General features: G+C 46.5%; 1 long non-coding RNA gene across 1 annotated transcript in view; it reads right to left on the bottom strand.

Moving 5' to 3' along the window:
* Window positions 1–6508, bottom strand: part of LOC124028015 — a 13562-nt gene extending 7054 nt beyond the window's left edge. The window contains exon 1 of the long non-coding RNA XR_006837538.1: window positions 6377–6508. This is a non-coding gene — a long non-coding RNA (uncharacterized LOC124028015). The remainder of the gene's footprint in view (window positions 1–6376) is intronic.
* Window positions 6509–13063: the final 6555 nt, after the last annotated feature.

Consider the following 13063-nt stretch of genomic DNA (forward strand, 5'->3'; position numbering starts at 1 on the left):
CCACACCCCCAGCAGCACCACACCCCCAGCAGCACCACTCCCCCAGCAGCACCACTCCCCAGCAGCACCACTCCCCCAGCAGCACCACTCCCCTGCAGCACCACACCCCCTGCAGCACCACACCCCCTGCAGCACCACACCCCCTGCAGCACCACACCCCCTGCAGCACCACTCCCCCTGCAGCACCACTCCCCCTGCAGCACCACTCCCCCTGCAGCACCACTCCCCCACCACTCCCCCTACAGCACCCCCAGCAGCAGGTGACAGAGAGCAGAGCTGCGGTCCAACGTCTCTTATTTGAATATCTTAACTGACAACAGTTCTCAGTCACACAAACAATCCAGAGCTCCTCACTTAAAATCTAGATAAATGATCCGGGGCCCACTGCTTCCCACATCAGGAAGAAACTGATCCGGGGCCCACTGCTTCCCACATCAGGAAGAAACTGATCTGGGGCCCACTGCTTCCCACATCAGGAAGAAACTGATCTGGGGCCCACTGCTTCCCACATCAGGAAGAAACTGATCTGGGGCCCACTGCTTCCCACATCAGGAAGAAACTGATCTGGGGCCCACTGCTTCCCACATCAGGAAGAAACTAAATGATCCCAGGGCCCACTGCTTCCCACATCAGGAAGAAACTAAATGATCCCAGGGCCCACTGCTTCCAACATCAGGAAGAAACTAATCTGGGGCCCACTGCTTCCCACATCAGGAAGAAACTAAATGATCCCAGGGCCCACTGCTTCCAACATCAGGAAGAAACTGATCTGGGGCCCACTGCTTCAAACATCACTTGATGCCACATCAGGAAGTGCCATTCAAATGTCACAATAACGACTCATATACTTTGACAAATATACAGATATGATTATACATTTTTAAAATGAACTGTTTTAAGTGAGAAATAGGCATTGGTCTGAAGCACCCCCCCAAAAAAAGCTAATCAGTTCACGAGCTCCACAACGCCTACTTCACCCATAATCCACCAGGGTTTTCCAGCACACAGCTTTGACCTACTACAGTAGCTGTTGGTCTGACGCCGATAAAGGAATGCCCACCAACCCATTCCAGCACACAGCGTTGACCTACTACAGTAGCGGTTGTTGGGTCTATTGTACATCAAACCAATGTGTATGCAGGTTGCCTAGAATTCAAAAACATTCTCAAAAAAAGCCTAATTCCTACTCTTCAGGGGAATAATGGACTTTACAGTGTCCTGCTATTACAATGTATATACAGGGCATTCAGAAAGTATTCAGACCCCTTGACTTCTACATTTTTGTTACGTTACACAGCCTTATTCTAAAATGGATTAAATCTATACACAATACCCCATGATGACATCCCAATACCCCATGATGACATCCCAATACCCCATAATGACATCCCAATACCCCATAATGACATCCCAATACCCCATAATGACATCCCAATACCCCATAATGACATCCCAATACCCCATAATGACATCCCAATACCCCATAATGACATCCCAATACCCCATAATGACATCCCAATACCCCATAATGACATCCCAATACCCCATAATGACATCCCAACACCCCATAATGACATCCCAATACCCCATAATGACATCCCAATACCCCATAATGACACCCCAATACCCCATAATGACACCCCAATACCCCATAATGACATCCCAATACCCCATAATGACATCCCAATACCCCATAATGACATCCCAATACCCCATAATGACATCCCAATACCCCATAATGACATCACAATACCCCACAATGACATCACAATACCCCATAATGCCATCCCAACACCCCATAATGACATCACAATACCCCACAATGACAAGGCAAAAACAGGTTTTAGACATTTTGGCAAAAGTATTAAAATTAAAATACTGAAATATGATTTACATCATAAGTATTCAGACCCTTTACTCAGTACTTTGATGAAGCTACAAGCTTGGCACACCTGTATTTGGGGAGATTCTCCCATTCTTCTCTGCAGATCCTCTCAAGCTCTGTCAGGTTGGATGGGGAGTGTCACTACACAGCTATTTTCAGGTCTCCAGAGATGTTCGATCGGGTTCAAGTCCGGGCTCTGGCTGGGCCACTCAAGGACATTCAGAGACTTGTTCCAAAGCCACTCCTGCGTTGTCTTGGCTGTGTGCTTAGGGGTCGTTGTCCTGTTGGAAGGGGAACCTTCGCCCCAGTCTGAGGTCCTGAGCGCTCTGGAGCATGTTGTCATCAAGGATCTCTGTACTTTGCTCCGTTCATCTTTCCCTCGATCCTGACTAGTCTCTCAGTCCTTGCTGCTGAAAATCATCCCCACAGCATGATTCTGCCACCACCATGCTTCACCGTAGGGATGGTGCCAGGTTTCCTCCAGACATGACGCTTGGCATTCAGGCCAAAAAGTTCAATCTTGGTTTCATCAGACCAGATAATCTTGTTTCTCATGGTCTGTCCTTTAGGTGCCTTTTGCCAAACTCCAAGCGGGCTGTCATGTGCCTTTTACTGAAGAGTGGCTTCTGTCTGGCCACTACTATAAAGGCCTGATTGGTGGAGTGCTGTTGAAATAGTTGTCCTTCTGGAAGGTTCTCCCATCTCCACAGAGGAACTCTGGAGCTCTGTCAGAGTGACCATCAGGTTCTTGCTCACCTCCCTGACCAAGGCCCTTCTCCACCGATTGCTCAGTTTGGCCGGGCGGCCAGCTCTAGGAAGAGTCTTGGTGGTTCTAAACTTCCTCTGTTTCAGAATGATGGAGGCCATTGTGTTCTTGGAGACCTTTAATGCTACAGAAAGGTTTTGCTACCCTTCCCCAGGATTGAGATAAGGCAAAGATCTGTCTCGGAGCTCTACGGACAATTCCTGCGACCTCGTGGCTTTGTTTTTGCTCTGACATGAACTGTCAACTGTGGGACCTTATATAGACAGGTGTGTGTCTTCCCAAATCATGTCCAATTAATTGCATTTACCACAGGTGGACTCCAATCAAGTTGCAGAAACATCTCAGGGATGATCAATGGAAACAGGAAGCACCTGAGCTCAATTTCAAGTCTCATAGCAACGGGTCTGAATAATTATGTAAATACTATTTTTAATATATTTGCAAATATTTTTAAATACCCGTTTGCTTTGACATTATAGGGTAGATTGATGAAGGAAAATATATTTAATACATTTTAGAGCAGGGCTGAAAAGTAAAACAAAATGTGGAAAAAATGGGTTTGAAAAATATTTAACCTTTAAATTTAACTAGGCAAGTCAGTTCAGAAACAAATTCTTATTTACAATGAAGGCCTACCCCGGGCCAAACCCGGACGACGCCGGGCCAATTGTGCGCCGCCCTGTGGGACTCCCAATCAATGCTGGATGGGATACAGCCTGGAATCAGGTGTCAGGAAAATAACCTCACACTCAACGTCAACAAAACTAAGGAGATGATTGTGGACTTCAGGAAACAGCAGAGGGAACACCCCCCTATACACATCGATGGAACAGTAGTGGAGAGGGTAGTAAGTTAAGTTCCTCGGCGTACACATCACAGACAAACTGAATTGGTCCACTCACACTGACAGCGTCGTGAAGAAGGCGCAGCAGCGCCTCTTCAACCTCAGGAGGCTGAAGAAATTTGGCTTGTCACCAAAAGCACTCGCAAACTTCTACAGATGCACAATCGAGAGCATCCTGGCGGGCTGTATCACCGCCTGGTACGGCAACTGCTCCGCCCACAACCGTAAGGCTCTCCAGAGGGTAGTGAGGTCTGCACAACGCATCACCGGGGGCAAACTACCTGCCCTCCAGGACACCTACACCACCCGATGTCACAGGAAGGCCTTAAAGATCATCAAGGACATCAACCACCCGAACCACTGCCTGTTCACCCTGCTATCATCCAGAAGGCGAGGTCAGTACAGGTGCATCAAAGCTGGGACCAAGAGACTGAAAAACAGCTTCTATCTCAAGGCCATCAGACTGTTAACCAGCCACCACTAACATTGAGTGGCTGCTGCCAACACACTGACTCAACTCCAGCCACTTTAATAATGGGAATTGATGGGAATTGATGTAAAATATATCACTGGCCACTTTAAACAATGCTACCTAATATAATGTTACAGGGAGTCCTCGATGCACTGTGTATATATGTACTCACATGTTATACATCTTACTTGGTGACTACAGGCTGGGTTAAGGCCAGGTGACTACAGGCCAGGTGACTACAGGCTGGGTTAAGGCCAGGTGACTACAGGCTGGGTTAAGGCCAGGTGACTACAGGCCAGGTGACTACAGGCTGGGTTAAGGCCAGGTGACTACAGGCTGGGTTAAGGCCAGGTGACTACAGGCTGGGTTAAGGCCAGGTGACTACAGGCTGGGTTAAGGCCAGGTGACTACAGGCTGGAGTTAAGGCCAGGTGACTACAGGCTGGGTTAAGGCCAGGTGACTACAGGCTGGGTTAAGGCCAGGTGACTACAGGCTGGGTTAAGGCCAGGTGACTACAGGCTGGGTTAAGGCCAGGTGACTACAGGCCAGGTGACTACAGGCTGGGTTAAGGCCAGGTGACTACAGGCCAGGTGACTACAGGCTGGGTTAAGGCCAGGTGACTACAGGCTGGGTTAAGGCCAGGTGACTACAGGCCAGGTGACTACAGGCTGGGTTAAGGCCAGGTGACTACAGGCTGGGTTAAGGCCAGGTGACTACAGGCTGGAGTTAAGGCCAGGTGACTACAGGCTGGGTTAAGGCCAGGTGACTACAGGCTGGGTTAAGGCCAGGTGACTACAGGCTGGGTTAAGGCCAGGTGACTACAGGCTGGGTTAAGGCCAGGTGACTACAGGCTGAGTTAAGGCCAGGTAACTACAGGCTGGGTTAAGGCCAGGTGACTACAGGCTGGGTTAAGGCCAGGTAACTACAGGCCGGGTGACTACAGGCCAGGTGACTACAGGCCGGGTGACTACAGGCCAGGTGACTACAGGCTGGGTTAAGGCCAGGTGATTACAGGTCAGGTGACTACAGGCTGGGTTAAGACCAGGTGACTACAGGCCAGGTGACTACAGGCTGGGTTAAGGCCAGTTGACTACAGGCCAGGTGACTACAGGCCAGGTGACTACAGGCTGGGTTAAGGCCAGGTGACTACAGGCTGGGTTAAGGCCAGGTGCCTACAGGCTGGGTTAAGGCCAGGTGACTACAGGCTGGGTTAAGGCCAGGTAACTACAGGCTGGGTTAAGGCCAGGTGACTACAGGCTGGGTTAAGGCCAGGTGACTACAGGCTGGGTTAAGGCCAGGTGACTACAGGCGGGTGACTACAGGCCAGGTGACTACAGGCTGGGTTAAGGCCAGGTGACTACAGGCCAGGTGACTACAGGCTGGGTTAAGACCAGGTGACTACAGGCCAGGTGACTACAGGCTGGGTTAAGACCAGGTGACTACAGGCCAGGTGACTACAGGCTGGGTTAAGGCCAGGTGACTACAGGCTGGGTTAAGGCCAGGTGCCTACAGGCCAGGTGACTACAGGCTGGGTTAAGGCCAGGTGACTACAGGCCAGGTGCCTACAGGCTGGGTTAAGGCCAGGTGACTACAGGCTGGGTTAAGGCCAGGAGACTACAGGCCAGGTGACTACAGGCTGGGTTAAGGCCAGGTGACTACAGGCCAGGTGACTACAGGCTGGGTTAAGGCCAGTTGACTACAGGGCAGGTGACTACAGGCTGGGTTAAGGCCAGGTGACTACAGGCTAGGTTAAGGCCAGGTGACTACAGGCTGGGTTAAGGCCAGTTGACTACAGGCCAGGTGACTACAGGCCGGGTTAAGGCCAGGTGACTACAGGCCAGGTGACTACAGGCCAGGTGACTACAGGCCAGGTGACTACAGGCTGGGTTAAGGCCAGGTGACTACAGGCTAGGTTAAGGCCAGGTAACTACAGGCCAGGTTAAGGCCAGATAACTACAGGCCAGGTTAAGGCCAGGTAACTACAGGCCGGGTTAAGGCCAGGTAACTACAGGCTGGGTTAAGGCCAGGTGACTACAGGCCAGGTGACTACAGGCTGGGTTAAGGCCAGGTGACTACAGGCTGGGTTAAGGCCAGGTGACTACAGGCTGGGTTAAGGCCAGGTGACTACAGGCTGGGTTAAGGCCAGGTGACTACAGGCTGGGTTAAGGCCAGGTGACTACAGGCTGGGTTAAGGCCAGGTGACTACAGGCTGGGTTAAGGCCAGGTGACTACAGGCTGGGTTAAGGCCAGGTGACTACAGGCTGGGTTAAGGCCAGGTGACTACAGGCTGGGTTAAGGCCAGGTGACTACAGGCTGGGTTAAGGCCAGGTGACTACAGGCTGTGTTAAGGCCAGGTGACTACAGGCCAGTTTAAGGCCAGGTAACTACACTGTGTATATATGTACTCACATGTTATACATCTTGCTTGAAGCCTTGACTCCTCCGATGGGTATTCTTCTGATGATGACAGAGGAGTTCTTAGATATCAGGGCCTCGTCGTCTTTGTATTCTACAGATCAGAGACGAGGGAATTACTGGTCTGTCTGTTGGTAGTTCCCCGGGCGCCATCCCAGATATCTAGTCCCCCGGGCGCCATCCCAGATATCTAGTCCCCCGGGCGCCATCCCAGATATCTAGTCCCCGGGCGCCATCCCAGATATCTAGTCCCCGGGGAGCCATCCCAGATATCTAGTCCCCGGGAGCCATCCCAGATATCTAGTCCCCGGGAGCCATCCCAGATATCTAGTCCCCGGGCGCCATCCCAGATATCTAGTCCCCCGGGCGCCATCCCAGATATCTAGTCCCCCGGGCGCCATCCCAGATATCTAGTCCCCCGGGCGCCATCCCAGATATCTAGTCCCCCCGGGCGCCATCCCAGATATCTAGTCCCCCCGGGCGCCATCCCAGATATCTAGTCCCCAGGGGCGCCATCCCAGATATCTAGTCCCCGGGCACCATCCCAGATATCTAGTCCCCGGGCGCCATCCCAGATATCTAGTCCCCGGGCGCCATCCCAGATATCTAGTCCCCCGGGCGCCATCCCAGATATCTAGTCCCCAGGGCGCCATCCCAGATATCTAGTCCCCCGGGCGCCATCCCAGATATCTAGTCCCCGGGCGCCATCCCAGATATCTAGTCCCCCGGGCGCCATCCCAGATATCTAGTCCCCGGGCGCCATCCCAGATATCTAGTCCCCCGGGCGCCATCCCAGATATCTAGTCCCCGGGCGCCATCCCATATATCTAGTGCCGGGCGCCATCCCAGATATCTAGTCCCCGGGCGCCATCCCAGATATCTAGTCCCCGGAGCCATCCCAGATATCTAGTCCCCGGGCGCCATCCCAGATATCTAGTTCCCCGGGCGCCATCCCAGATATCTAGTCCCCCGGGCGCCATCCCAGATATCTAGTTCCCCGGGCGCCATCCCAGATATCTAGTTCCCCGGGCGCCATCCCTGAAATCTACCCTCCCCCCCAAGAGCAAGCAGTTCACAGTAGAAGGAAGAAACCTTAAGAGGAACCAGACTCCCTGACTAGGCCTAACCCCACCATGCCAGCACACAAGCCAACCACCTGGGCTGACATAAGAGGTTTTGTGGATGATGGAACCTTACAGGTAGGATAAATAAAAATAAATGCATATAACATCTCCCTGTAAGGAAACGGCTCAAACCCATTGACCCTCTTCTCTATTCAAGCCCTGTCAAAAACAAATATATATATATATGACACTATCCCTGTGGTTGACACTAGTTTATTGGTGTTTATTGATCCCTGTGGTTGACACTAGTTTATTGATCCCTGTGGTTGACACTAGTTTATTGATCCCTGTGGTTGACACTAGTTTATTGGTGTTTATTGATCCCTGTGGTTGACACTAGTTTATTGATCCTGTGGTTGACACTAGTTTATTGATCCCTGTGGTTGACACTAGTTTATTGATCCCTGTGGTTGACACTAGTTTATTGGTGTTTATTGATCCCTGTGGTTGACACTAGTTTATTGATCCCTGTGGTTGACACTAGTTTATTGATCCCTGTGGTTGACACTAGTTTATTGGTGTTTATTGATCCCTGTGGTTGACACTAGTTTATTGATCCCTGTGGTTGACACTAGTTTATTGATCCCTGTGGTTGACACTAGTTTATTGATCCCTGTGGTTGACACTAGTTTATTGGTGTTTATTGATCCCTGTGGTTGACACTAGTTTATTGATCCCTGTGGTTGACACTAGTTTATTGATCCCTGTGGTTGACACTAGTTTATTGATCCCTGTGGTTGACACTAGTTTATTGATCCCTGTGGTTGACACTAGTTTATTGGTGTTTATTGATCCCTGTGGTTGACACTAGTTTATTGATCCCTGTGGTTGACACTAGTTTATTGATCCCTGTGGTTGACACTAGTTTATTGGTGTTTATTGATCCCTGTGGTTGACACTAGTTTATTGATCCCTGTGGTTGACACTAGTTTATTGGTGTTTATTGATCCCTGTGGTTGATACTAGTTTATTGGTGTTTATTGATCCCTGTGGTTGATACTAGTTTATTGGTGTTTATTGATCCCTGTGGTTGATACTAGTTTATTGGTGTTTATTGATCCCTGTGGTTGATACTAGTTTATTGGTGTTTATTGATCCCTGTGGTTGACACTAGTTTATTGGTGTTTATTGATCCCTGTGGTTGACACTAGTTTATTGATCCCTGTGGTTGACACTAGTTTATTGGTGTTTATTGATCCCTGTGGTTGACACTAGTTTATTGATCCCTGTGGTTGACACTAGTTTATTGATCCCTGTGGTTGACACTAGTTTATTGATCCCTGTGGTTGACACTAGTTTATTGATCCCTGTGGTTGATACTAGTTTATTGATCCCTGTGGTTGACACTAGTTTATTGATCCCTGTGGTTGACACTAGTTTATTGATCCCTGTGGTTGACACTAGTTTATTGATCCCTGTGGTTGACACTAGTTTATTGATCCTGGTTGACACTAGTTTATTGGTGTTTATTGATCCCTGTGGTTGACACTAGTTTATTGGTGTTTATTGATCCCTGTGGTCGACACTAGTTTATTGATCCCTGTGGTTGACACTAGTTTATTGGTGTTTATTGATCCCTGTGGTTGACACTAGTTTATTGGTGTTTATTGATCCCTGTGGTTGACACTAGTTTATTGATCCCTGTGGTTGACACTAGTTTATTGATCCCTGTGGTTGACACTAGTTTATTGATCCCTGTGGTTGACACTAGTTTATTGGTGTTTATTGATCCCTGTGGTTGACACTAGTTTATTGGTGTTTATTGATCCCTGTGGTTGACACTAGTTTATTGGTGTTTATTGATCCCTGTGGTTGACACTAGTTTATTGGTGTTTATTGATCCCTGTGGTTGACACTAGTTTATTGATCCCTGTGGTTGACACTAGTTTATTGATCCCTGTGGTTGACACTAGTTTATTGATCCCTGTGGTTGACACTAGTTTATTGATCCCTGTGGTTGACACTAGTTTATTGATCCCTGTGGTTGACACTAGTTTATTGATCCCTGTGGTTGACACTAGTTTATTGGTGTTTATTGATCCCTGTGGTTGATACTAGTTTATTGATCCCTGTGGTTGACACTAGTTTATTGATCCCTGTGGTTGACACTAGTTTATTGATCCCTGTGGTTGACACTAGTTTATTGATCCCTGTGGTTGACACTAGTTTATTGGTGTTTATTGATCCCTGTGGTTGATACTAGTTTAGTTTATTGATCCTGTGGTTGACACTAGTTTATTGATCCCTGTGGTTGACACTAGTTTATTGATCCCTGTGGTTGACACTAGTTTATTGATCCCTGTGGTTGACACTAGTTTATTGGTGTTTATTGATCCCTGGTTGACACTGGTTGACACTAGTTTATTGATCCCTGTGGTTGACACTAGTTTATTGATCCTGTGGTTGACACTAGTTTATTGGTGTTTATTGATCCCTGTGGTTGACACTAGTTTATTGATCCCTGTGGTTGACACTAGTTTATTGATCCCTGTGGTTGACACTAGTTTATTGATCCTGTGGTTGACACTAGTTTATTGGTGTTTATTGATCCTGTGGTTGACACTAGTTTATTGATCCTGTGGTTGACACTAGTTTATTGATCCCTGTGGTTGACACTAGTTTATTGATCCCTGTGGTTGACACTAGTTTATTGATCCCTGTGGTTGACACTAGTTTATTGATCCCTGTGGTTGACACTAGTTTATTGGTGTTTATTGATCCCTGTGGTTGACACTAGTTTATTGATCCCTGTGGTTGACACTAGTTTATTGATCCCTGTGGTTGACACTAGTTTATTGATCCCTGTGGTTGACACTAGTTTATTGATCCCTGTGGTTGACACTAGTTTATTGATCCCTGTGGTTGACACTAGTTTATTGATCCTGTGGTTGACACTAGTTTATTGATCCCTGTGGTTGACACTAGTTTATTGGTGTTTATTGATCCCTGTGGTTGATACTAGTTTATTGATCCCTGTGGTTGACACTAGTTTATTGATCCCTGTGGTTGACACTAGTTTATTGATCCCTGTGGTTGACACAGTTTATTAGTTTATTGATCCCTGTGGTTGACACTAGTTTATTGATCCCTGTGGTTGACACTAGTTTATTGATCCCTGTGGTTGATACTAGTTTATTGGTGTTTATTGATCCCTGTGGTTGACACTAGTTTATTGATCCCTGTGGTTGACACTAGTTTATTGGTGTTTATTGATCCTGTGGTTGACACTAGTTTATTGATCCCTGTTTATTGGTTGACACTAGTTTATTGATCCCTGTGGTTGACACTAGTTTATTGGTGTTTATTGATCCCTGTGGTTGACACTAGTTTATTGATCCCTGTGGTTGACACTGGTTTATTGATTGACACTAGTTTGGTTGACACTAGTTTATTGATCCCTGTGGTGTTTATTGATCCCTGTGGTTGACACTAGTTTATTGATCCCTGTGGTTGACACTAGTTTATTGATCCCTGTGGTTGACACTAGTTTATTGATCCCTGTGGTTGAAACTAGTTTACTAGTTTATTCCTGTGGTTGACACTAGTTTATTGATCCCTGTGGTTGACACTAGTTTATTGATCCCTGTGGTTGACACTAGTTTATTGGTGTTTATTGATCCCTGTGGTTGACACTAGTTTATTGATCCTGTGGTTGACACTAGTTTATTGGTGTTTATTGATCCCTGTGGTTGACACTGGTTATTGTTTATTGACACTGTTTATTGATCCCTGTGGTTGACACTAGTTTATTTGATCCTGTGGTTTATAGTTTATTGGTGTTTTTATTGATCCTGTGGTTGACACTAGTTTATTGATCCCTGTGGTTGACACTAGTTTATTGATCCCTGTGGTTGACACTAGTTTATTGATGATCCTGTGGTTGACACTAGTTTATTGGTGTTTATTGATCCTGTGGTTGACACTAGTTTATTGATCCTGTGGTTGACACTAGTTTATTGATCCCTGTGGTTGACACTAGTTTATTGATCCCTGTGGTTGACACTAGTTTATTGATTGTTGACATAGTTTATTGATCCCTGTGGTTGACACTAGTTTATTGATCCCTGTGGTTGACACTAGTTTAGTTTATTGATCCCTGTGGTTGACACTAGTTTTGATCCTGGTTGACACTGTTTATTGATCCCTGTGGTTGACACTAGTTTATTGATCCTGTGGTTGACACTAGTTTATTGATCCCTGTGGTTGACACTAGTTTATTGATCCCTGTGGTTGACACTAGTTTATTGGTGTTTATTGATCCCTGTGGTTGACACTAGTTTATTGGTGTTTATTGATCCCTGTGGTTGACACTAGTTTATTGATCCCTGTGGTTGACACTAGTTTATTGGTGTTTATTATCCCTGTGGTTTGTTTATTGATCCCTGTGGTTGACACTAGTTTATTGGTGTTTATTGATCCCTGTGGTTGACACTAGTTTATTGGTGTTTATTGATCTAGTTTATTGATCCTGTGGTTGACACTAGTTTATTGGTGTTTATTGATCCCTGTGGTTGACACTAGTTTATTGATCCCTGTGGTTGACACTAGTTTATTGATCCCTGTGGTTGACACTAGTTTATTGATCCCTGTGGTTGACACTAGTTTATTGGTGTTTATTGATCCCTGTGGTTGACACTAGTTTATTGATCCCTGTGGTTGACACTAGTTTATTGATCCTGTGGTTGACACTAGTTTATTGGTGTTTATTGATCCCTGTGGTTGACACTGGTTGTTTATTGATCCCTGGTTGACACTAGTTTATTGGTGTTTATTGATCCTGTGGTTGACACTAGTTTATTGGTGTTTATTGATCCCTGTGGTTGACACTAGTTTATTGGTGTTTATTGATCCCTGTGGTTGACACTAGTTTATTGATCCCTGTGGTTGACACTAGTTTATTGATCCCTGTGGTTGACACTAGTTTATTGGTGTTTATTGATCCCTGTGGTTGACACTAGTTTATTGGTGTTTATTGATCCTGTGGTTGACACTAGTTTATTGGTGTTTATTGATCCCTGTGGTTGACACTAGTTTATTGGTGTTTATTGATCCCTGTGGTTGACACTAGTTTATTGATCCCTGTGGTTGACACTAGTTTATTGATCCCTGTGGTTGACACTAGTTTATTGATCCCTGTGGTTGACACTAGTTTATTGATCCTGTGGTTGACACTAGTTTATTGATCCCTGTGGTTGACACTAGTTTATTGATCCCTGTGGTTGACACTAGTTTATTGGTGTTTATTGATCCCTGTGGTTGACACTAGTTTTTGGTGTTTATTGATCCTGGTTGACACCCTGTGGTTGACACTAGTTTATTGATCCCTGTGGTTGACACTAGTTTATTGATCCTGTGGTTGACACTAGTTTATTGATCCCTGTGGTTGACACTAGTTTTTGGTGTTTATTGATCCCTGTGGTTGACACTAGTTTATTGGTGTTTATTGATCCCTGTGGTTGACACTAGTTTATTGGTGTTTATTGATCCCTGTAGTTTGACACTAGTTTATTGATCCCTGTGGTTGACACTAGTTTATTGATCCCTGTGGTTGACACTA

Source organism: Oncorhynchus gorbuscha, unplaced genomic scaffold (genome assembly GCF_021184085.1).
Source record: "Oncorhynchus gorbuscha isolate QuinsamMale2020 ecotype Even-year unplaced genomic scaffold, OgorEven_v1.0 Un_scaffold_3629, whole genome shotgun sequence".
Lineage (NCBI taxonomy): Eukaryota > Metazoa > Chordata > Actinopteri > Salmoniformes > Salmonidae > Oncorhynchus > Oncorhynchus gorbuscha.